Here is a 23,176-nt window from a genome sequence, read left to right as displayed (position 1 = left end):
TTTCCACTGTCCTGCCTGCCTGCCAAGGACCCTCCAGCCTCAGGATCTTTGCATTGGCAGCTGACCCTGCTTCCCCAAAGAGCCCTGCAATTCGCCAGCTCACTTGATTGGGTTATTTGTTCAAATGTCACCTTGGCAGTGTGCCAACCTGCCCACCTCATCTAAAGTTGCTGCCCACTCCTGCCTCTGTCCTCGGGACCCTTAGCCCTTGTCTGGGGCTCCTGCTTCCCACCCCCTTCATCTCCTCTTTCTGTGCTATGTACTTTCCTTATTTACTAGGATTTTTTGGGGGGTCTGGGCCCTGGATAGGCTATACACGCTCCAAAATAAATGACTGTATTGTTTGTCATTGTTATTGTTTGTTATTCATTGGGTTGAATTCAAGTTCTTGGCCACTGTCTGGAGCAAAATGAATATTTTATAGATGTGGCAACAGTCTGGGACAAAACTCACATTCTATAGACCCGTGATAATAGTCTGTGTAGGGGAATGTGGTACAGTAGTGTTGCAGGGATGTCCTGACTTATTGGGAAGCCAGGATATACAGCAGCTCTGGAGAGGTAGAGCCTCAATAGGACAGTTGTGGTGAGGGGTACAGCTGCAACAGGGCAGTTCTGGAGGGGGTACAGCTGCAATAGGACAGCTGGGGGTGGGATAGAGCCGCAATAGGACAGCTCTGGGGGCGGGGTTAGAGCCACAATAGGACAGTTCTAGAGGATGGAGCTGAAATAGGACTGCTCAACTCAGCCCTGGAGGAAAGGTGTCCTGACCATTGGGAAGCCAGGCTACCCAGAGCTGCAATAGGACAGTTCTGGAGGCTGGAGCTGCAATGGGACAGCTCAGCCCTGGAGGAAAGGTGTCCTGACCATTGGGAAGCCAGGCTACCCAGAGCTGCAATAGGACAGTTCTGGAGGCTGGAGCTGCAATGGGACAGCTCAGCCCTGGAGGAAAGGTGTCCTGACTGTCAGGAAGCTGGGATGCAGCGGTAGGGGATGGTCTCCCCCCAGGATATAGAGATCCTGCTCCTCTCCTGGAGAGCCGCTACAGCTGAGTCCTGCTCTGTTCCTTTACCAGAGCGTCCTAGCAAAGCTATCTGCTTTTTCTCCGGCCTAAGATGTCTCTTCTGCTAACACTCTGCTTAAGGGAAGCCTCTCCAGAAATGTAGCAATCTCCTCTAATGAAAAGTTGTTACCTCCTCCACCCCTTGTTCTGCTCCGCCTTGCTGAAGCCCCCTAGGGAGCATCTCCTCAAGGTTTTTCAGCTCAGTCCCCTAAGGAACACCCCAGCCAGGTTCTTCTGCTCTGCATGGAGGAATGAAGGTCGTTACCCAAGACTCTTTTGAGAAAGAGATTTATTTGAAAAGAAGGAATCCAGGAGAGTGGCTGCCTCTGGCAGGGAGGAATTAATGGCAGCACTTCACTGAAGGGGTGGAGAGATTTATTACAGGGCTTCTTAGGGGTGGTCCCGGGGAGAAAGGGGATTGGTTAGTTTTTCCCTGCTCAGGGATTGGCCAGTTTAGCTGGTCGGGGGGCAGAGGTGACTCTGTCTTCGTGGTCAAACTATGTTTCTCTCACTGGTCCTTTTTAGCTTTTTTACTCTAATTAAGATTAGAGTCCTAAGGGACCAGGGCATATTTCTTTCACTGGCCCTGATTCTAGGGAAAAGTGTGTTTCTCTGACACTAGTTTCAGAGCCAGGGCACGTGTCTTTAGTCCTGGGTTCAGGGATAAAGATGTTTCTTTCCTGGTCCAGTCTCAAATACAGGGTGTGTTTCTTTCTCTGACTCTGGGTTCAAAGTCAGGGTGCTCAGTGATTGGTTGGTTTCCTGCTCCGGTTGTCCCTTTTACCCTACAGACATTCTATAGACACGTGGTAAGAGTCTAGGACTAAACGGACATTCTATGCACACATGGTAACAGTCTGGGACAAACTGGACATTCTATAGACACATGGTAAAGGGAAGAATGGAACACCATAATCAGGCATGGCAGACAGGGAAATATGTTTCCATCGACTTCAACTCCCTTTCAGCATGTGACTAGGCAGGGCCCCACTGCTGCTGCTTGCTCTAGCAGCCTGATCTAAGAGTGTAAATATCCCCATCGCATCTATCAAGTAATAGCAAGAAGTGAGAAAAAGTGTCACGCCAGAATAAAAAATGTGCCAAAAATTAATTGCTTTTGGGGGCAGCCTGTCCTCCATCTTACAGCAGCATGGGTAGGGATCCATGGGATGCTCTGTGGCTTAGGGAACCTAAACACACTCACCTTCTCTCTGAATGCATTGTGTGTTAGTGTCGTTATACACACGTCACATAATAAGATGGACACTGGAGAGGCCAAGTATACCCAGTGGGCAAAGGGTTAAAAGGGAAGAAGGCTTTACTGTCCCAGAAGTGTGTCTTGCAGCATGCACCTGCCTCACCAAAGCCATCATGAGTGTGTGAATGCTGAACAGGTCAAGCCCTGCAGAAAATGCCTTGGCATTTATTCCATTGCCACCAGTGTTCTATCTGTCACCATAAAATAGAACACAAGAAGAATCCACTCTTTGCAATTATGCGACTCAGTGGATCATGAAATGCACCTGAAAATGCCACATGGGTCACAGACAGCAGTGGGACAGGGGCGATGGCACAGTGGGTGAGGCACTGGCTGTGTAAGCATCGGGAACAGAGTTCAGATCCTACGCACCAGGGCAGAAGCCCGGTACGAAGGCGAGCATCAGTAACCTCAGAGCTCTGGAGGTGGAGAAAGGATCCCAGGGCTCATTGGCCAGTCAGCATCGCCAAAACTCCAGGTTCAGGGAGAGACTCTTATCTCAAAAGGTAAGGTGGAGAGCCATAGGGGAAGATACACAACATTGACCTCTGACCTCTTCACATATCTACATATATAGATGCACCACACACACACAAATTAATACAAAATAAAATATGAATAAAATGGAACTCACTTTGTAGACCAGACTGGCCTCGAACTCACAGAGATCCACCTACTTTTGCCTCCCGAGTGCTGGGATTAAAGGCGTGCGCCACCACCGCCCAGTATGAATAAAATGGAAAAATCCACTTAGAGTATCCAGTATGGGCAAAGGCCTGGGAACTTCATGTTATTGTGGAAAGGAGTGTTAGGGTTAAGATTCAGAGCAAGGTAAATGAGTGCTTACAGCTGACCAGCTAAGACTAGCAGGGCTTGGGAAAGATGCTCTCACAGCCACTGGTTAGTCCTGGGAAGCGCCTCACCTTCCACCCCCATCACCCCACCCCCAGCTCCCACCGAGGAACACATAGTCTTTCTCTTCCTTACGATGGATCTAATGACAAATTTGGAGCTTTGGGCCCCACACTGACAATGGATATTTCCTCCATCCCATACTCTCCACCTTCTACGTTGAAGCAAGGTCTCTTGTTGGACCCCAAACTTACTGTTTCCACCAATATAACTAGCCACCCAGCTCTAGGGATTCCCTGTCTCTGCTTCCAGCACAGAGATTATAGATGGCCACCACACACACCCAACTTTTAATATGGATGCTGGGGATCTGAACTCGGGTACTGAAACTTGTACAGCAAGCCCCTCTATCCACAGAGCCATCCCCTCTGCTCCATGAGCTGTATCTGAACAATCAGAGGGCGTACATGCTCCTCCTCGGACCCCTGTAGCCTGCACTCTGCAGCTTGCTGCAGTCCTCTGGCTGGTCACTTCAATGGGTAGCAAGCTGCGTAGGGGGCACTGTCTTAGGAAAGTCTCGCGAGAAATCGCGAAGCTCCAAACGGAAGACAGCTGCCTGTGCCCGTTTGCACTTGACAGCCAGTTTTATTGGGTGTAACATCTGTTTTCCCATTTCTCTCCGGAATATATCAAACGTGTCACTCACTCCATTACCTTCAGGAACAAAGCAGTGTGGTCAGAAGTGCTGACGGTGCAGTTCCTTTCGCTCTCCTGTTGGGTGCTCTTCCTGCCCCCTAGATCAAGAATGGCGTCCCCTTTGTGTGCCTTCTAGTCGTTTCATTAGAACATCTTAGTGTTGGTTCCTTCTGGGGACAGTCTTAGCCAAGCAATCAGTCCTTCAATGTCTGTTTTAAATTTCCTTTGAAGCGTGGTATCTCTTTTGGATGCTGCTACAATCCACATTCTGGGTCCTCTTTACCTATCTCCCGAATCTGCCATGGTCCCTGGAGCGTTTTCCATCCTCTCCATTTCATGTTTATGTAAAAGCCCCTACACCCCCCCTTTCTCCCAACCTCTGACTCCTGTTGATTGGCTATTATTTTCCTTCTAGCTTGAGCTCTGGTGAGAGGCATTTCTTTCTTATTTCCAATTCATGAGTACAGCCGCCCCAGTCTGAGTTTTCCTCATTTGTATTGTGTATAACTATTTACATGTTTTTAGCTCAGTTTTGAAAAGGCTTGTTGTTAGCTTTGATCTCTTTATTTTTAGCCTGCTTTTCTAGGGACATTATCCTGCTGCTTATTCACAAAGGTTACTATAGAAACTACATAGAAAATTCAGCTTTGGTGACTTTGCTATTGCTTATCCTTGTGTGAATTTAGCTAACCTGAAGCTGGGAATTTTTATATAGGGTTGCCCTGGTTTACTTTATATTGCCATAAGGGAATATCTAGCAATGGCTACCCTATGAAGAAAGGGAGTGCATTTCCCTCATGGCTCTGGAGATTCAAGAGCATGGTTGTCCCCGTCTGCTTGGCTCCATGGAGGCCTCTGGCTATATTACTTCATGGTAGATGGCATCATGGGAGAGCAAGTGAGGTGTGTGAGACGGCAGTGGTGCATTAAGTGAAGAAGAGAGATGAAGAGAATAGGCTATCTCTTACAACAACCCACTCTCCTGGGAGCCAGATAATGTTCCCTCGAATCTGCATTAACCTCAATGACTGAATAAATTTCCCCTCGATTCCACCTTTGAAGGTTCCACCATCACACTGAGGGCTGCACTTTCAGCATGGGAACCTTTGGAGAGCACATTCAAACCTCATCTGACCCATAGCAGTAAATGCACACATGCGTGGGCATACACATTCACACATATTATAAATTTGCTTTCTGAGACTTTTCCTAGCATTGTTTTGCTTTGCTGTCATCTAAATTATCTTTACCATCGTCTTGGGGCATTTGAACGCCTGGTCCCAGTTGGTGGCACTACTTGGGGAAGTTCAGGAGGGGTGAACTCCAGGTCTTGCTGGAGGAAGTACATTATCAGGAGTAGGCTTTGAGAGTATAAAGCTTGGCCTTACTTCTAGTTCATGTTCTACAAGGCTCTCAGCTTCCTGCTCCAGCTGCTATGATTGCTACTTGTTATCATATTTCCCTGACATCGTGGACCCTCATCTCCCTGGAACTATGAGCAAAAATAAACTCTTGCTTCTGTAAGTTGTGTTTGGTTCTGGTATTTTTGTTGGTTTGTTTTTTTGTTTTCCAAGATAGGGTTTCGCTGTAGCTTTGGAGCCTGTCCTGGAACTAGACCAGGCTGGTCTCTGACTTTACAGATATCTGCCTGCCTCTGCCTCCCGAGTGCTGGAAATAAAAGCATATGCCACGTTCGCCCAGCCTGATCCTGATGTTTTATCTCAGCAACATTGCATTGTTGTGAACCTAGTACCTGACAGAAAGAACCTCAAGGAAGAATGACTTACTTTGGCTCTTGGTTTCAGACACTCACAGTTCATTATGGCAGAGAAGGCATGACATCAGTGGCGGTCCATTCATGGCAGTGGGGGAACATATTCACAGTGTGCAGCAAGAGGGAGAGGATGAAGGAAAAAAACAAGTGTGAACATCATCTTCAAGGTTCACAGCCTGTGACCCATCTCTATCAGCTGGACCCTAACCCCTAGGTTCCCATCCATTTCAAAACAGCACCACGAGCAGGGACCAAGCATTCAAAACAAGGATCCAAGAAGGACACTCAAGCATCGACCGTAACATTCAGTACTCAGTACCTGGCCACCAAGGGTTCGTGGCCATCTCATAGTACAAACTGCACTCTGTCTACCTTTAAGATTCGCCACATTCTTAATAGTTTCTCCATTGTTCAAAAAACTACAGAGCAAAGTCTCCCCTAGAGATTCAAGGCAACCCTGTGAGCCTATGTAAAAATCAAAAGAAAGTTACATATTTTCAATGATACCGGATAAACATTCCATTCCAAAAGGGAGAAATGGCACAAGCAAAGAAAGATCTAGTTACAGAAAGATGAAAACCCATCAGGGCAAACATTTAGCTCTGTAACTCCACGCTGCCATTCAGGGCACATGGTGGCAGGGTCTGAGCACGCTTTCAATCTGGTTCTTACAATCCTGCCATTTACTGCATGTATAACCTCTCTCTTGGGCAGACTCCCCTCGTTGCATACAGATTTTCTCAGCAGACACCATGTTCTTTACATTTCTAGCAATCTACGGTTTCTGCTGCAACTAGGTTTCTTCACAGCCTCATGAATCGCCCTGCTTGCAATGCTGTACATGGAACCCAACACTGACAGACATTACCTGATTTCTTAGCCCTCCTAGAATCTTGACATATGCTTCTGTGACCCCATAGCTCTTGCATTTGCATTCCCAGAAAAGGAATGACTCTGTGACCTACTCCAAGACAATGACGCATTCTTCTCCTAAGACCTTGGATCCAAGTGGCCTCCAAGCCCTTGCCTGGCTGAGTCTGAGCAAAAGCTTTCTTAGGCAGCCTTTCTCTTTTTTAGGCACTCTCTTTCCAAATAAAAGAATAATTCCAGCTTCAAGAGACAAGGGAGAGCACCAGAGAGTAGCATTCAGACACAACTCCTTGCTCAGTATCTGTTCATGACTACCATGGAGTTGACTGTTCTCCAGATATTATTAAGGTGACTGATCTCCAGGTGTATTAGAACTTATAGAATAAATTTCTCTCTCTCCCCTCTCTCTCTAGATATAGATAGATAGATAGATAGATAGATAGATATAGATAAATTCCATTTCTTTATATATAGATATAGATGTATAAAGAGAAAGGGAGTTTATTAGAATGACTTACAGCCTGTGGTTTAGCTAATCCAGCAATGGCTGTCTGTGAACAGAAAGTCCAAAAAATCCAATAGTTGCTTGCTCAAACAGGCTGAATGTATCAGCTGATCTCCTGGAATCCTAAAGAAGTAGGCTCTAATACCAGTTAAGGAGTGGACTTTATAGCAAGGTAACAGCAAGCAGTCACAGAACAAAACCTTTTCTTCAAGGTTCTTATACAGACTTCCAGCAGAAGGTGTGGCCCAGATTGAAGGTGTGTCTTCCTGCCTCAAGATCTGAATTAAAGCCCTGTGAGTCTTCCTATCTCAAAGGTCCAAATTAGAAATGGATCTGTGTACTTCAAATTAAGAAAAAAAGTCCCTCACAGGTGTGTTTTCTGTTTTAAGATTCTAGTTAGCTACGAAGAACGTCACACCAGGTATCAAGGAGGTGACTGCTATCAGTTTATCAGGAAGCTGGCTGTCCTCCAGGTATCTCAGAGTTGACTGTCCTCCAGACCTCACAGAATTTAGAATTCTCCTTCCTTCAGGCTGAAGTGAAGTTCATTTAAAACACAGCATGCTTACAGATTTGATTTATTCCATTACCATCTAGATTCATATTAAGTTATGTTAATTATCCCTGAACAGAATTCCAGAGCACAGAGAGAATGGCAATGTTTTATTATTGGAGAGAAAAAATCAGGACAAGTTTTTAAAACATCAAATTAGTGATTAAGTAAATGAACAGAGCCTTGGGATTCCAGAAATAGCCTGAGCAGATGGGGTCCTCTTTGGATGTTGGCACTTTTGCATTGGACTTTCTTTAAGCTGAGTCCATCCTGCTGGAGAACGCTGGTCCTTGTTCAAACAGGCCGCATTCAGCCCCTGAATAGCTTGCTTTACTGAACAGCTTCAGCCCTGCCCTAGGACCTGAGAGCACTGTCTGGCAGAGTTGTGGGAACCATTTTTTCCAAGTCTTACAAGGGGTTTAGGTCACCCAAAGCAGAGCAGAGGATTCGCCGGGAGGGAGCTACATAGGACACCTGTTATCGCCACAGTACGATGGCACATGACCTCAATTCAGTGGTCCTGTCTCCCACCTTCCATTCCAGCTCCATAGCAGAGACACCCTCTCTGCCCTGCCTGAGAACTCTGAGCAATCTCTACATGTCTGCTTTCATGAACAATTAAATGTGGCTGTCCTGTAGCCATGATTATTATACACTCCAGATGTGGGGAAGACAGATTCTAGGAGTTCATCCCAAGATGTTACTCACATCTGCATCCGCTAGGATTGGTATAACATAGTATCACAGATCGGGTGGCTGTAAAAACAATCCTCATTGTCTATCAGTTCTGGAGGCTGAAGTCTGAGAGCAAGGTACCACAGGGATGGCTTCTAGGACAGTAAGGGAAGGGTATGTTGGAGTCCTTAGCTTATATAAAGTGTGTCCTCCTCTGTCCATCCTTCCATCCATCTGCCTACCTATCTAGTGATCCACTGATCCACCCACCTATTCATCCATCCACCTATCAATTCTTTCTGTCATATATCCATTCTTCAAACATGTATTGAGGATGCAGTCAGTATCTACAAAGCACCATCCTAAGTACTAGGCACACATGGTTAAGAGAAATGGGTTAAATTAAGATGTAAGAATTAGCCAATAAGAACTTAGAGCTAATGGGCCAGGCAGTGTTTAAATGAGTAGAGTTTCTGTGTGTTTATTTTGGGGTTTAAGCTAGCTGGGTGGCTGGGAAGAACAAGCAGCCCACTCCTCTTACTACAGCATGGTTATTATTTGGCATTCTTTCCACAGGTTATCTCAGAGTCATCATTGCAGTCCTGTGACCATCACGTGCATGATCATCGCCATCCTCCGCATTTTACAGGTGAGACATCCAGCAGCAGCACCAAGCTGGGGTTTGATCCCAGGGGGTGCCTGAGGGACAGGAAGCCAAGCACTGGGAAGGGGCAGGGCATGGGGAAGATAAGCCATGGTGGGGAGAACTCTTCCTAGCTTCACAAACAGGCCATCAGCCCAGATCTCCAAAGTTCATTCAGATGGACACCCATCTTCTGTCTTCTGCTCAAAGGTGCTGAGCTGATTTACCTGCCAAAGGCTGTTTCATATCAATTCACACATCCCGTGCTAATTAGATTTCTTAATAGCAATGAATCCATTGCTATTACATGTGTAAGACACTGTGTCTAGGGGAAGAATATTTCATTGTTACAGGTTAGTGAAATCACAGATTCACACTTGGCATACCCAAGGACTTCCAGAGGAGGCACTGACCCAGGCAGGGTAGGACAGTGATGTCCCATGCTGCAAATGTGTCAGCCAATCAAGAGGACTTCTATGGCCCTGGCCCCATATTTCTCAATTGTAACCTGTTCCTAAGGTTACAAATGTCTTTCCAAATGCAGTGTGGGTGGATGGGATGATGGATGGATGGATGGATGGATGATGGATGGATGATGGAAGAGTGGAAAGATGGATGAATATTGGAAGGATGGATAGTTGAATAGGGTGGATTGATAGAGAGATTAAAGCTGGGTAGATTGATAGGTGGATGGATGAATGGATTAATAGGTTGGTGGATGGAGGTATGGGCAGATGATGAATTTACATTATGTTCCAACACTGGGACCATCAAGAGCTTTGTCATGTCTTTTTGGTTGAAAACTCTCAAAATTTATTCTGGGCCCAATATTGCTCACCTATTAAAGGGTCTGAATAACACAGAAAGTCTTTGGAATTAATATGTTAGTCAATATTGAGCTTTAGAGATACTGTTAGTGCCACACGGCCATCCACACTGACAGTGATTTACAGTGTCTGAGAAACTATTAGACAGGTGTGGTGATGCATGCCTGTGATCCCAACTGCCCGCTGAGGTAAGAGAATTGTGAGTTCGAGTCCAGCATGAACCTGTCTCCTACAGGTCAGTCTTACGAAGGCATTTTCTCAATTGAGAGTCCCGCTTCCCAAATGACCATAGCTTATGTCAAGCTGTCATAAAACTAGCCAGCACACACATCTGCCTCTCCAGGCCTCCCACCTGTCCACCTGCATTTGGTTTTCCCAGCCCTGCAATCACATCACCAGTTCCGTGCGATAAATCCCTCCGTTTACACATTCATACTCTTTATTATGTGTCTCTAGAGAAGCCTAACTAATGTATTGTTTTCAAAACTGTTAAGGAAGAAACTAAGCTTCCCCTCCCCGCAAACACATATACAGAATTCAGTGGGGGGTATGTGTACTCATTCTGTGAGCAAAGAGAACAGGAAACACACCATCAAAGAAAGACCACAACATGTCTTGGATCACCCAGTAGTTTGTCTAATCCATGAGACAAGAGACTGGCTTTGAAGCTGCCTGCTAGCCGATTCCACTAAAATCATCAAAATGATGGCTGGGGCTTCTGGAGTAAAATCCCCTGGCCTGGCAAGCGTCTATTTGCACCGCCCCAGGAGAGGACACCTTAGTCCTTCCGGTCACGACTGTCAGGTCTGTCTGATAGAGCAATATCATCATTCATTAATCTGCCCTCTGGGTGCCAATTCATTGCATGGCTTGGGTCCCTGATGAGGAGCTACAAAGAAATGAAGAAAGGACAGACACACAGACACAGCAAACTGGGGTCAGGTAGGATGTGTGCACTCTCGTGGAGAGGCACCAATGCAATAACCTGGAACCTCTAGGGTTTTGTCATGGATAGCACGGGGAGAGGTAGCTTGTCTCAGCAGGGGGTGTGCAGGTGTGGTCTCTGCCTGTGAACCCCTGGGAGGAAGAAGCTGCAGTTGCAGATCTTGCACACTCTGGTCAACCATTTGTCCACACTTGTCCTTGGATCAGAGGATGGCTTTGCCATTCTCAGCTTGAGCCACCTGGAGAAAGTTGTGCCTGATTTCTCGTGGATGTGACAATCTGGTCTTTGATACAGCTGTGCCCATGTTAACAATACAAATTCACTCAGGACTTCATCCACTCATGACACATTCACTCAAGATTTCCCTGGCTCCTTCTAGGCGGAAGGGTTTGATGGGAGCTCTACTTTGGACCACAGTCATAGCCCAGGATATAATATTCACCTGGCTAGTCACACCACAGTTCAGGCTATCTTTCTCAGGACTTTCTCATGGGAACCAGAGGAACAAAACAGCTCCTCCTCCATGACCACGATGGAGTGAGGTGAGCAGTAAGGTCAATGCCTGTGCTTGGAGTAGCAGCACTGTGAGGGGCCCTGAGAGTGAGGAGGAAGAGTTGGGTCCCCAGGGCAAGATTACCTGTGTTCCTGGCCAGGTCAGCTTGTCTTTCTATGGGAAACCACTGACTGCCCTCTCTTGTCAGAAGTGACTGTAGCTTTATCTTCTGTGCCAGAGACTAGAGCCTCTCTGCTTGCACGAAAGACACAGCAGCTACACAGCCCTCAGGACCCCACTGTTCCTCAGAATGGCCATGACTCCTTTGACATCTCAGCACTTGCTGTGGAGAATGAGCAGAACGCCCACACGAGCTGTTCTGGAAATCACTCTGTCCCGGACTCAGAAGCATTGTTACAAACTAGAGAAGTTAGAAATGAGTGTTTCCTTGAAGCGCAAAACGCTGCCCAAATTAGAGCATTTTTCTAATGGGATTGATCCCAGTGCTGGGATTCTCACTAAAGAGGGAAGCCCTGAGCTTCCTGCAGCTATGATTACAAAGTACCACACGCAGGGCGGCTTCCACGGCAACAGAAATGCATCGTGCATCCCATCACAGTTCCAGAGGCTGGTGACTGAGAGCCCAGTGTGGGCAGAGCCTCAGCCCTCTAAGCTTCTAGGGAAGGATTCTTCCATCTCCTCCAGCTCCCAGTGGCTCCAGGCCTCAGGTGGCATCATTCCAGACCTCTGCCTCTGTCCTCACGTAGCCTCTTTCCTGGGTGCTCGTCCTCCTATGTCCTCTCCTCTCACCGCCTCCCCGTCTCTTGTAAGGACCCTAGGATGATTGAAACGGGGCTCACTCTACTCCAAAATGGTTTCTTCTCAATTAATTATATCTGCAGTGATCCTAATTTCCCATAAAGAGGCTACATCATAAGGAACTAGAGGATCAGGACTCAGGCCTAGATTGGGGCACGAAGGCACAGCAGTTCCTTCATAGATGGTGGCTAAGACATTTCCCTGACAGCAGTAAAGTGTTTATCAGAGCAAGTCTTTGCCTGGTCAGACACTAAAGCAGCCACTTTCTGCCTCAAGCCACTCGCTTTAGCAACAGGGGACCTTTGTGAAGAAGAAAGATGCTAAGCCCAGAAGGAGACACGGGCTCCATGCAAATCCTTGGATGAGAGCCTGTGTATCTCACAGGCCATCCGGGGAGGGTCACAGTCCCGCCTTTCACCTCAGAGACCAGACAACACTGACAGACCTGGGCATGATCAGCCCAGTGTTCTTTGCTCTCAGCATCATGTGAAACCAATTTAGAAGTCGGACTGCCTCCCCACTGAACAACGGATGCGGGGACACAGGTTGCCATCTCTTGCACCAGTTGTGCCCTGCAGGGCAGACTGCGTGCCCCTAACTTTCCTTTTTGTACTAGGTCAAGCCCTTCTAGGTTTGTTACGATGGAAACAGAGAAGGCAGGGGAGCCAGACTCACCAATCACACGGTCAGTCTCAGAGCTGGGACAATAACCCAGCAGAGTCTCAAAATCCCTCCCCGGGATTAACATCTGAGTAATAGCTTCGGTTGCTTGTGCTTATAAATTGGAGGCAATGAACTTCAGTCTAGGCTTCCCAACGACAAGGTCTTTGTGAATGGAGTGTGGGGAGATCCTGCGGGCTTCCAGTCTCACTGAAATGCTTATCCCTGCATTGATCCTTCAGCTGGCATGGAACTCTTTTTATTCAGGGTCCTATAAACCTCAGTACCTCTGTTTCGGAGCACCCCGGCCACACCCCCTTGACTTTCACTCCTATAAGAAGAGCTGCCATAGATGAGGACCTCATCCACCCAAGACCACATCCTCAGGCATCATGCCAGCACCTGTCCTACAGAGCATGGGTACCGCGGAGGCTCCAGGAGTAACGTATTTTCAATTGCTCCACAGCCATGTTGTTTAGCTCATCTGAATTTAGTTAACTAATTAGGCAGATTGTGACTTTAATAGTTTCAAGTTGAGAAAAACTGAAAGGAAGCTTCCCTTTGTCCCCCTTACCCCAGATCCTTGTCCTTACAGCTATCCCTAGGTAAGGAACGGGTAATCTCTATGACCTTTGGCTGCACATAACTATCTCAGGCCTCAGAGAACGTGGGTGTGACTGAAAGTGTCATTCGTGACAGCAGGACAATTTCTCCTCTGTGTTCACTATCACTCTCTTTCCCTCCCCACTGACTTCTCCCACCTCAAGAAAAATCTAGAAGGGAAAATGAGAATGAGGTCAGCCAAAAGGATATATGCTGGCGTGGGGACACACGAGAGGCCCACCCAAGTACTTACTGGAAAGTCAGAGCACTGATAAAAGAGATGATGTTCTTAGAGACCCTGCAGTTGCTCATCTTCCCACAGTCCACCCCTACCTCCTCCCCTGCCCTCACTCTCCCCATCCCTCCTTACTCCCTCCCCCCTTCGCCCCAGTTGCAGCTGCTCGCTGCTCACCTTCACACAGTCCACCCCCACCTTTTCCCTCCCCCCCCTCCCACTCCCCACCCTCCTCACCCCTCCTCACTCCCCCACCCTCACCCCCTGCCCAGCTGCAGCTGCTCACCTTCCCATGGCCCACCCCAACCCCTCACTTGCCCCTTCCTCCCCAGCCAGCTGCAGCTGCTCAGAGCACAGCCTAGCTTTGTGGAAAACAGAAAATTAGTGAGTCAAAAGACTAGGGAATTAGATAGAATGTGTTAATTGGATCTGCAGAGAGGTCTATGGAGGCTGCCAAGTGCCCAAGCTCCATGCCCCTCCCTGTCCACACCAGGCTGCTCTCGGTCCAGAATTCCCAGCTCAGAAGGGATCTCCAACAGGGAAGGAGGGGACAGGGAGACAACCCCGGTAGCTGAGGTCACCCATCAAGCCAAGGGCTCCAGTCACCCTCTTGTGATAGTTAAGAAATCAAGCCCTTGAAGCAGGGGTGCCAGGGTGCTGGACTCCTAGTCCAGCCCGACTCCTCACACAACCAGCCCTGTGTTCTTTCCCAGAGGCCACCAACTGCCCAGAGGGTCCTTCTGTGGTGGCCATCACCTTCCTGACCTCTGCTCTCGCCTCAGGAAGAGACTCTGAGCCCCTTGCCCTGTCTGGAATACAGAAATCTCTTTCACTTCTGAAGTTCCTTGTGGGCCGTGGGAAGGGGATGCTCCCACGAGCCTGTCGTGGGGGTAGATCTGAATACGTGTGATTTTTGCCTTCAGTATTGTCACATTGTGTGTGTGTGTGTGTGGGGTGGCTTCTACTAGAGCCCAGTGGGTAGCGGTTAGGTTAGGGATGTTGTCAGCAAGCTACCCAACTCAAGACCAGCCCTCAACAAAGAATTATCCATCAATCAACAATCAAAATGTCCATTTTTTGTGTCTCTGAAGAGTCCTGTCTTGTGAGATTCTGCCTGCAACACCTCAGCCCCGCGTGACACACACACATAATACAAGAAATCTAGGGGGTGGGAAACAAGCTACTAATTATTTATTCATTCATTTGACTAGGATTGACCTGGTGCCAACTGCAAGCTCGGGGCTTCTCTATGTGGAGACTTAGCAATGAAAGAGACAGATAAGTCCCAGCTGACATGGAATTGATGTTCCCTACAGGGCTTGGGTGGAAGATAGAAACCAAACAAATAAAGGCAGAGACCAGTGCCAGACCCTGAGAAGGACCATTTGGAGAACTACAGGGGCGGTGGTACCACAGGGGGCCCCCAAGATGTCTGGTTTTGATCTGGTGGTCAAAGCAGACCCCTGGAGAGGTGACATTGACGCTGAGATCTGAAACACAGGAAGGAGCCAGCCTCAGAAGCACCAGGCGACAGTTTTCTAAAAAGAACAGAGGTGTCTGCAAGGCAGGAAAGGGCTTGATGTGCCAAAGGACGGGGGAAGGCCAGCACAGGGAGGCAGGGACTCATGCCTGGGGAATAAGTGACCCGGGTTTCTGCATGCCAATCAGAGACAAAAGGTTTAGCATTTCTTCTCCAAGCAAAAGCAGGAACTATAGGGATGGAGGGAGGAGTATAGTTCATCTTTTCAAAGAAGCTGACCGCAGTGAGGACAATGGACGGATGTTGTGGATAAACTGGGCAGTCCTCTAAACAGATATGCTAAAGTTCCAGCCATCTAGTTCCTCAAAGTGGGACTTTCTTTGGAGAGAGGCTTTGCTGAGGTGACCAGAGAGGTTATCCAGGCGAGACCAAGAGCAGTAAAATTGGTACCCTCATAACAACAGAATCGCACAGAGGGTACACAGGGGTGATGGGGCAAAGGTGGAGGCAGTGACAAGGTTGAGGCTTCGGAAAGCCTCTGGAGCCCTCAAAGATGGCCAGCAAACTCCCAGAAGCTAGAACCACCCTTGAGCAGGTTCTCCCTCAGCCCCAGAGGGAGCCAACCCCATTGCACCTTGGCCTTTAATGATGAGCTGAGGCAGTAAACCTGTCTATTTGTCCTGGCCAGTCTCTTACAGCCAGGGACTTCTGTTTAGATGCTTGGCATTGTAGTCCCCATAGGGTAAATGGTGGAGAGGGGTCAGCAGAAAAGTCAGGTCTGGGGCATGTTCCTCAAACAGGACTTGCTGGTGGAGGGTAGGGACAGGAGAGAAGCCTGGCGTAGCTCCCATACTTGGCTTCAACAAAGGTAGAGTGGGCGGGTGGGGAATAAAGACAGAAGTTGGTTGGGGTCACCCAGCTGCCAATGTATCTTTGGCCTTTGACTTGAGCTGCCAACAAAGCAGGGAATTAAGACTCCTGGGCTGGGGCTGCCTGCTCGGGAGCTTGTCGTGGGTATTTGAATGGATCTTCTGCTCTATTTGAACATTTTCTTCACTCATTGGGGTATCGATAAGGTGATTAGGTCCATGATGAAATTTAAATGGGCTTGCTCCCGGGAAAACAGACCACCTTCCTACAGCCTTGAAGGACCACACAGGAACTTAAAGATTTTGGAAATGCGTGGGTACACTTGGAATTATGAGAATTCATCTGTCTCATGTGGAGGAAGCAGGTCTCATCACCAGGCAGGCGGTCAGGTCTGATCATGACCATGACTGGGTTACTGCTGAGACATGATTGTATCATGAGCTTGACTGTGTCTTCCACATCATTGGTCTCTCTCTCTCTCTCTCTCTCTCTCTCTTCTCCCCCGCCCCCCCCCCCCCAAGGGTTGAAGATAACCTGAAGAGAAAAAGCTGGGATTTCCCATCAGGAATCTTGTGCTGGGAAATGAGAAAGCCTAAAACCTGGTCCAGCCAGAGAAGAGATTTTTCTCCTGGGAAGATTTAAGGCTTCGACTTCACTACAGAAGAGATAATGATGGCCCCATAATAGGCAAGAGCACACCTTGACTGCAGACTGCTTAGTCATGAGTGACTCTGGCCTCTACTTTAACAGTAACCTTGCTTCCGGAACCAGGGATGGACTTCTGGTTGGGATTGGTTCTCTTACTTCCTCTTCCCAATGTGACCACATTGAATTAATCTCTTTTTTCTGCTTTTCACTATTAATTTAGCTGTCTTAATTGGCTTATGGATGACAAATGGCCAAACCTAATTGGTTTATTAGGGCCAAAATTGTCACCCTAAATCTAGTGACAGAACCGCATACCATCCTTCATCCAAGCTTCAGAGTTATCTACATCTTGCGAGCTAAGATTTAGACGGAACCAACAACCTGTTGTTGTATCTTACAACTGTAGGGAGAAACCTCAACACTGAGGTGTTGTGAAAGGTCGTGGGCCCCTCAACTGCTGCCCTGAGGTGGTAGTGACTTGGTTTTCCGTTTATTTATCTATTGGCTTTGAAACAGGATCCTGCTATGTAGTCCAGATTGAGCTTGTACTCAAGTCTCCTACCTTAGCCTCCTGAGAGCTAGGATAGCAGGCATGAGCCATCATGCCCATCAATGCTGGTTCTACTGACATGGGGCATTTGCCTCAACTCAACTGCATGGCAAGGCGCTGTGGAGCAATCTGTGCCTGAAGAAACATTGATCCTCAGGAAAATTCTGGTTACCAGCTGTTCCTTCCCACTGTCACCCAGATCAGCAGTCTAGAGTTTGGATTTAGGTCCTAAGTGGTCTGCTCCAAGATGGCCTCCCCACCTTGGAGGACTGATGATGGGAACTGCATTCATAAGGAGACGGGATGTCCTTGGCACTCAGACCAATCAGAAAGCACTGCTTTGCTCTGATACCTTCCCACCACCACCCCATCCATGCCTGCAAGATAGAGATGAGGCCATGACAGGAACGGAAGAGTGCAAATAGCCCTACCGACTTGGCTGACTGCCTTTGAGTTGGTGGGGGCCCCACTTTGAGCATAGGGAATGGTCATCTGCGGCCCAGATTGTTTGAATTGACTGCTTCCTCACACTCTGAAGGTAAATGGAGGGAAATTCATGCACCATTCCGTCATTTGGCTGAGACAAAGACCAGTGATCAGATCTCTTCTGTAGAGCTGACGGGATGGCTCAGCCGGATAAAGGTGCTTTCCACCAAGACGTTATGTCCTGAGTTCAATCCTTAGAACCCTCAAAGTGGAATGAAAGAATTGACTTGCGTTGTCTTCTGAGCTACACACACACATTCTGTGGTGTGTGCACTCACACACATACATACACACAATACATAAACACTTGCAATAAAATATTTTAAGCATGTATAACTTTCTCTTGGTTCCCAGCAAGGTGACATTTTCTGTAATGTATTTGCAAAAATTTTCAGTTAGTCCCGCTGTAAAATTAAGAAAACACATTATTTTAGCTTTCATTTATTTTTTGAAATGGGGTCTCATGTGTGACAGGCCAGCCTCGAGATCACTATGTAGCTGAGGATTACCCCAAGCTCCTGATACCCCTGCTGCTACCTTGAGGCACGTAATTACAGGCACGCACCACATGTCCTAGGTCCACAGTGGCAGGGCTCAAACCCAGGGCTTCCTGCTTGCATCCCCAGCCCCTAAACTTTTATTTTTCTAACAAACACACATGAGTTAGACTCCATTCTGAGTGGTTTCCGTCACTCATTCCCAAAGCAAAGCAATGAAATATTGTCGCTGCCGGTCGCTGTGAATTGATAAGGAAACAGGGACAGAACATCAAAGTTCATCAGAGTCCAAACCTGGACCCCACTGCCAGCTCTAAAACAGAAAAGGATAAGGGAGGAAGGGGAAGGAATGGGAGAGGGAGGAGGAAGAGAGGGAAGGGAGAAGGGAGGGAGAGAGTGGGAGGAGAGGGAAGAAAGAAAGAAGCCCCCATTTTGTAAACACATAGTCAGTATTCCTAAGCCCTCTGTTACTTCTGCCGACCCTCCTGCTCCTACACCTTTCTTCTTCTCCCCCTCCCTCCCTCAGCAACCCCACACCTCCTTCAACACAAGGCTGCCTTCAGGGCTAATAGTCACCAAGTCCTTCTCTTGGGCTCAGAAAATTACTGCGTAGCCTATTAATAAACATGTCTCTATTTTTGGATGAAGTTATTACTCATAGGACTCAAAACAAACAGGCCTGTTTGATCTTTGGCAAATAGTAGTTTTCAGAAGACGCTGAAGCCGCAAGACTAGAAGGGATATATGAAAACAATTAGGAGAGAGGCAGGCTGTAATGAATTATGCAACAGGAGACAGACTTCGTCAACTCTGGGGCCTCTCACTTGCATTAAGAGCAGATTAAATGGGTTCCTGTAGGGAAAACATACACTGCCAGAAGACCCTAGCTTCCAGCCGGAGCCGAGGGGACCATGGGAAGGAAAGGAATGTCTTTCCCGAGCCATTAGTACCTATTTATCACCCGTGTCTCATGTCTGCCACCCTGGTAGGCACGTTCCATGATCTGATATTTTGACTTTCTCCCCAGTATGAGCATCCTTCTTCCCTTGTCTGCACAGTCCTGGCATCACTATTTAGCAAATGACACTTTTATTGGAGCCCCTGCCATCTGCTGTACTCCTAGCCAAGTACCACACCCTGGCCTGGACCCACACATAGTCTGGCAATTTAATTCTTTTCATCCAGCTGCCAAAAGTGCTAAACTTCTAAAAGCAAAACAAGGCTTCTGAAGCTCTCTGTTAAGTACCAGCCTAGTCTCAGAACTGGACAAAATCGCAGGGACAAGGCTTTAATGGAAGGGAATGGGAAAGGATGAAGATCTAGAACAGCTGTGCATGGCTTTCTCTTTACATGCACACACACATACACACATGCACACACACACACAAACGCACACATGCACACACACACACAAACACACACAAACACACACATGCACACACACACAAACGCACACATGCACACACACACAAACGCACACATGCACACACACATGCACACACATGCACACATGCACACATGCACACATGCACACATGCACACACGCAAACGCACACATGCACACACACATACACACACACATAAATGCACACATGCACACACACACATGCACACACACACATGCACACACACACACATGCACGCACGCACTCGCATGCGCATGTGTAAAGACCCTGTGCTCAAGGAGAGTTATATTCTCAGGTTCTAGAGGTTGGGGGTACAACATCCTTTTGGGGGACACTGTTCTTGTCCAAATGAGTGACTCTCCCTGCTCCTGTCGGCATTCTATCCCTCTCCCTTTGATTCTTCAGAAAAATCCTTCCTGACATTGTCTTCTTTCTCCCTCAGGATCATCCTCATAAGGAAAAGCATGCTATGATCCCTCTTATATTTCAGCATGTTGTGTTGGGGGGCTGCTCACAGGCCCCCACTGCTAGCTCAGAAACTACTACAGTCAGCAGCTACTATGAAAGAAAAGTCTAGTTTTCTTCAGAGGTGAGACCACTGATCTGTTGCTCATGCTACAGTGGGCAGTCTTTCACCCACGAAAGCAACACTAATTAGGGTTAGTAGGGTAGGTGGGTAGATAGGTAGATAGATAGATAGATAGATAGATAGATAGATAGATAGATACATACATACATACATACATACATACATAGATACATAGACAGATACATAGACAGATACATAGATACATAGATATGACATGATATTGGGAGGGGATTTAGGAGGCAGAGCCTGGGATGAATTGGAAGGAGGGGTGATGAATTTGATCAAAATAAAATGCATTTATGTAAGAACTGGAAAGGTAGCTCAGCAGTTAAGAGCACTTGGTATTCTTGCAGAAGACCCAAGTTTGGTTCCCAGAAGCTACATCGTGGGGGGGGAGGGGCTCACAACTGTCTGTGACTCCAGTTCCAGGGGAGACAACACCCTCTTCTGGCTTCCACAAGCACCTGCATTCATGTACCCATTCACAGACACATAAACATGTACATAATTTAAATTTTAAAATAAAAAAGAGATGCTTTCATCTACGACAAGAGAGGAAAGACAGAGAAGGCAAAAGAGAAGTGACGAGACAGAAGAGACAAATAAGAACTGTTTCACATCGTGCAGCTCACCACCAGGTTCTACCCTACTCTCGTCCCATCTTTAATCTCTCGGTTCTCCATCCACTGTTTCCCTCCTCACTTCCCAGTCTCTCCTTTACTCACACCAATTAGACGTTCATCCTCATTCCTTCAATAAAACAAGTCTTGAAATTCTGACCTAAGCAAACAGAAGGCTGCATGTCTTAGTTTACCCGCTGCAGTCTTGGCTTCCAGTCTGTAGACTCATTAATTATAACTCTTGAAAGGCCAGGACATATTTCACCATCACTTTTCCAAACTAAGTGGTCAGTGTTAGCTCCAAATTCACTTGACTCTTCCCCAGAATGTGAGCCGATTCATTACCTGCCCCCTTTTACCCTTCCTCACTTGGCGCTGCAGCACCCTCTCTCTGCATCTGCTACCACATAGCAAAAGATGTGGTTGCTATGGTGATGAGCTACTAAAACTGGGAGAGGATTGATGGCATGCTGTGTTGGGAAGGCTCGTTTTGTTGCTTATGAGATACACCAGTCAGGGTTCTTGGCTAGTAACAAAGGAAGTGGATATTGGCAATTTTTAAGCAAAATGGATCATTCTTGAAGAGTTTATAGACATAATGAGAGTTCAGGAGCCTGGACTTGGGAAAACTAATGAAGTTCTTGATGATTCAGTAATAAATGAAAGAGCATGAAAGACAACAAATGTGAGCTATCAGTCCAAGACATTTGATCAAAAAGAGAATGTGAGACTAGTAGCCATGAGAGAGCAGACAAGAGGTTGGGTGCTCTATGATGACTGGATAAGATATGAACCAATAGTAGGCAAGGGCTTCTCTGAACACAACGAATTCTAACTAGAAATTAATTAACAAGATAACTAAATTGGAAAACCTATGTGAAAGCATGGGATATTTACACCAAACAGGAAGTGTTTAATTCACTTTGAATCAAAAAGGAAGTTGCAAGGGAAATCAGAGAAGTATTTTTAACGAATAAAAGTAAATACACATCAAAACATATATGGTGTAGCTAAAGATACACCAAGAGGAAAAGTAATAGCTTCACCATACATGTGTTAGGAAAGCAGAAAAGTCTCATGGATAATCCGTGTTTCCTTGTTGAAAAAATATATAAAATTACAAAGAGAAAAGTAAGATAACCCTAAAGCAAAAAGGGAAGGATGGTGATAATTACGATGATGATAAAGATAATGATGATAATGGTGATGAAGATAAAGATGATGATGCTGATGAAAATTATGATGATGATGATGATGATGATAAAGATGATGGTGATGATGATGAAGATGATGGTGATGATGATAGATGGTGACCATGATAAAGATGATGGCGGTGATGATAATTTGAAGACAGAAACTACCAAAAAGAACCAATAAAACTAAATTGCTCTTTACAAGAGACAGTAAAGAATGTATGTGTGAATGTATGCAGTGGACTTGTGGGTGGCATCTGCGACTAGCTGACAAAGCTGTGTTGGTTTCTTCTCCTGTTACTGTGATAAAACTCCCTAACAAAAAAGCAGGTTTGGGGAGAAAGAATTTATTTTGACTCCCAGCGTCAGGATACAGTTAGTTCATCATAGTGGGGAAGCAACAGGAGTTGGAAGCAGCTGGCATATTGTATCCACTGTCAGGAAGCAGAGAGAGATTAAATGCCAGGGCTCAGCTCATTTTCTCCTTTTATACAGTCCAGGATGGAGCCCAGGGAATGGCGCTGCCCACAGTGGGTGGATATTCTTATGTCAGTTAACCTAATCAATATTATCCCCCACAGGAGCACCCAACAGACTCTCTGCCAAATGATTCTAGGTGTCATTAGGTTGACAGCTGAGCTTAACCATTTTGGAAATGAAGTTAAAAAAAATTGCTATTGTGGCACAGAGGCTCACTGAGAGCACGAGCATACTGGGGTTTAAAGAGGACATGAAGAGCAAGACATCAGATGAAGGCAGTAGGTAGGAAGAGTACCACCAGAGACTCAAGTGCCGATGCACACACAGAGAAGCCAGAACCAGCCTTCCTGTCTCCTCTGCAGATGCTCCTGCTCCTAACCCTCCTGTTTATTCATCTGCTATCCGAGGACAAAAGAGAGAGGACGAAACACAAAAATCATGGTGCTGGGCTTCGAGGATGCTATGTTCCCAGCAAGGTCACAAATGCAGCAGCCTCTTCTCTCTCCTCAGCTGAACTCTGGGTAGACCTGATTCCCCGAGAAGCCTCGGTCTCCTCTGGCACAGTCTCTCCTGTCATTCCGATGTCTTGCCTTTTATTCCAGGGCTGTCCAGGGACTGGGATTTGCCCTGATTTACAGATGTCTCAGCTCACAGCCATCAGAAAGGATCAGTGGTTTGACTGCAGACAGCCCCAGAGCACAGGACATCTCTCAGCCCAGTCACACTGGTAGCAATCAGTCAATCAGATCAGTAGCCACGAAAGGTGACAAAGGCTTTCTGGCTCAAGGCAACCTTCAGACTTGGGATCTAAAACTCTTCTCTAAATAATCCCTACTTGTTTCTTAGGGCCCCGGGTCTTTTGTGTACTCAGGATCATACCCCCCTC

This window comes from Microtus oregoni, unplaced genomic scaffold (assembly GCF_018167655.1).
Source record: "Microtus oregoni isolate MIOR12 unplaced genomic scaffold, Mior012 000004F_ref0000308, whole genome shotgun sequence".
Classification (NCBI taxonomy): domain Eukaryota; kingdom Metazoa; phylum Chordata; class Mammalia; order Rodentia; family Cricetidae; genus Microtus; species Microtus oregoni.
This window is presented reverse-complemented; position numbering follows the sequence as displayed.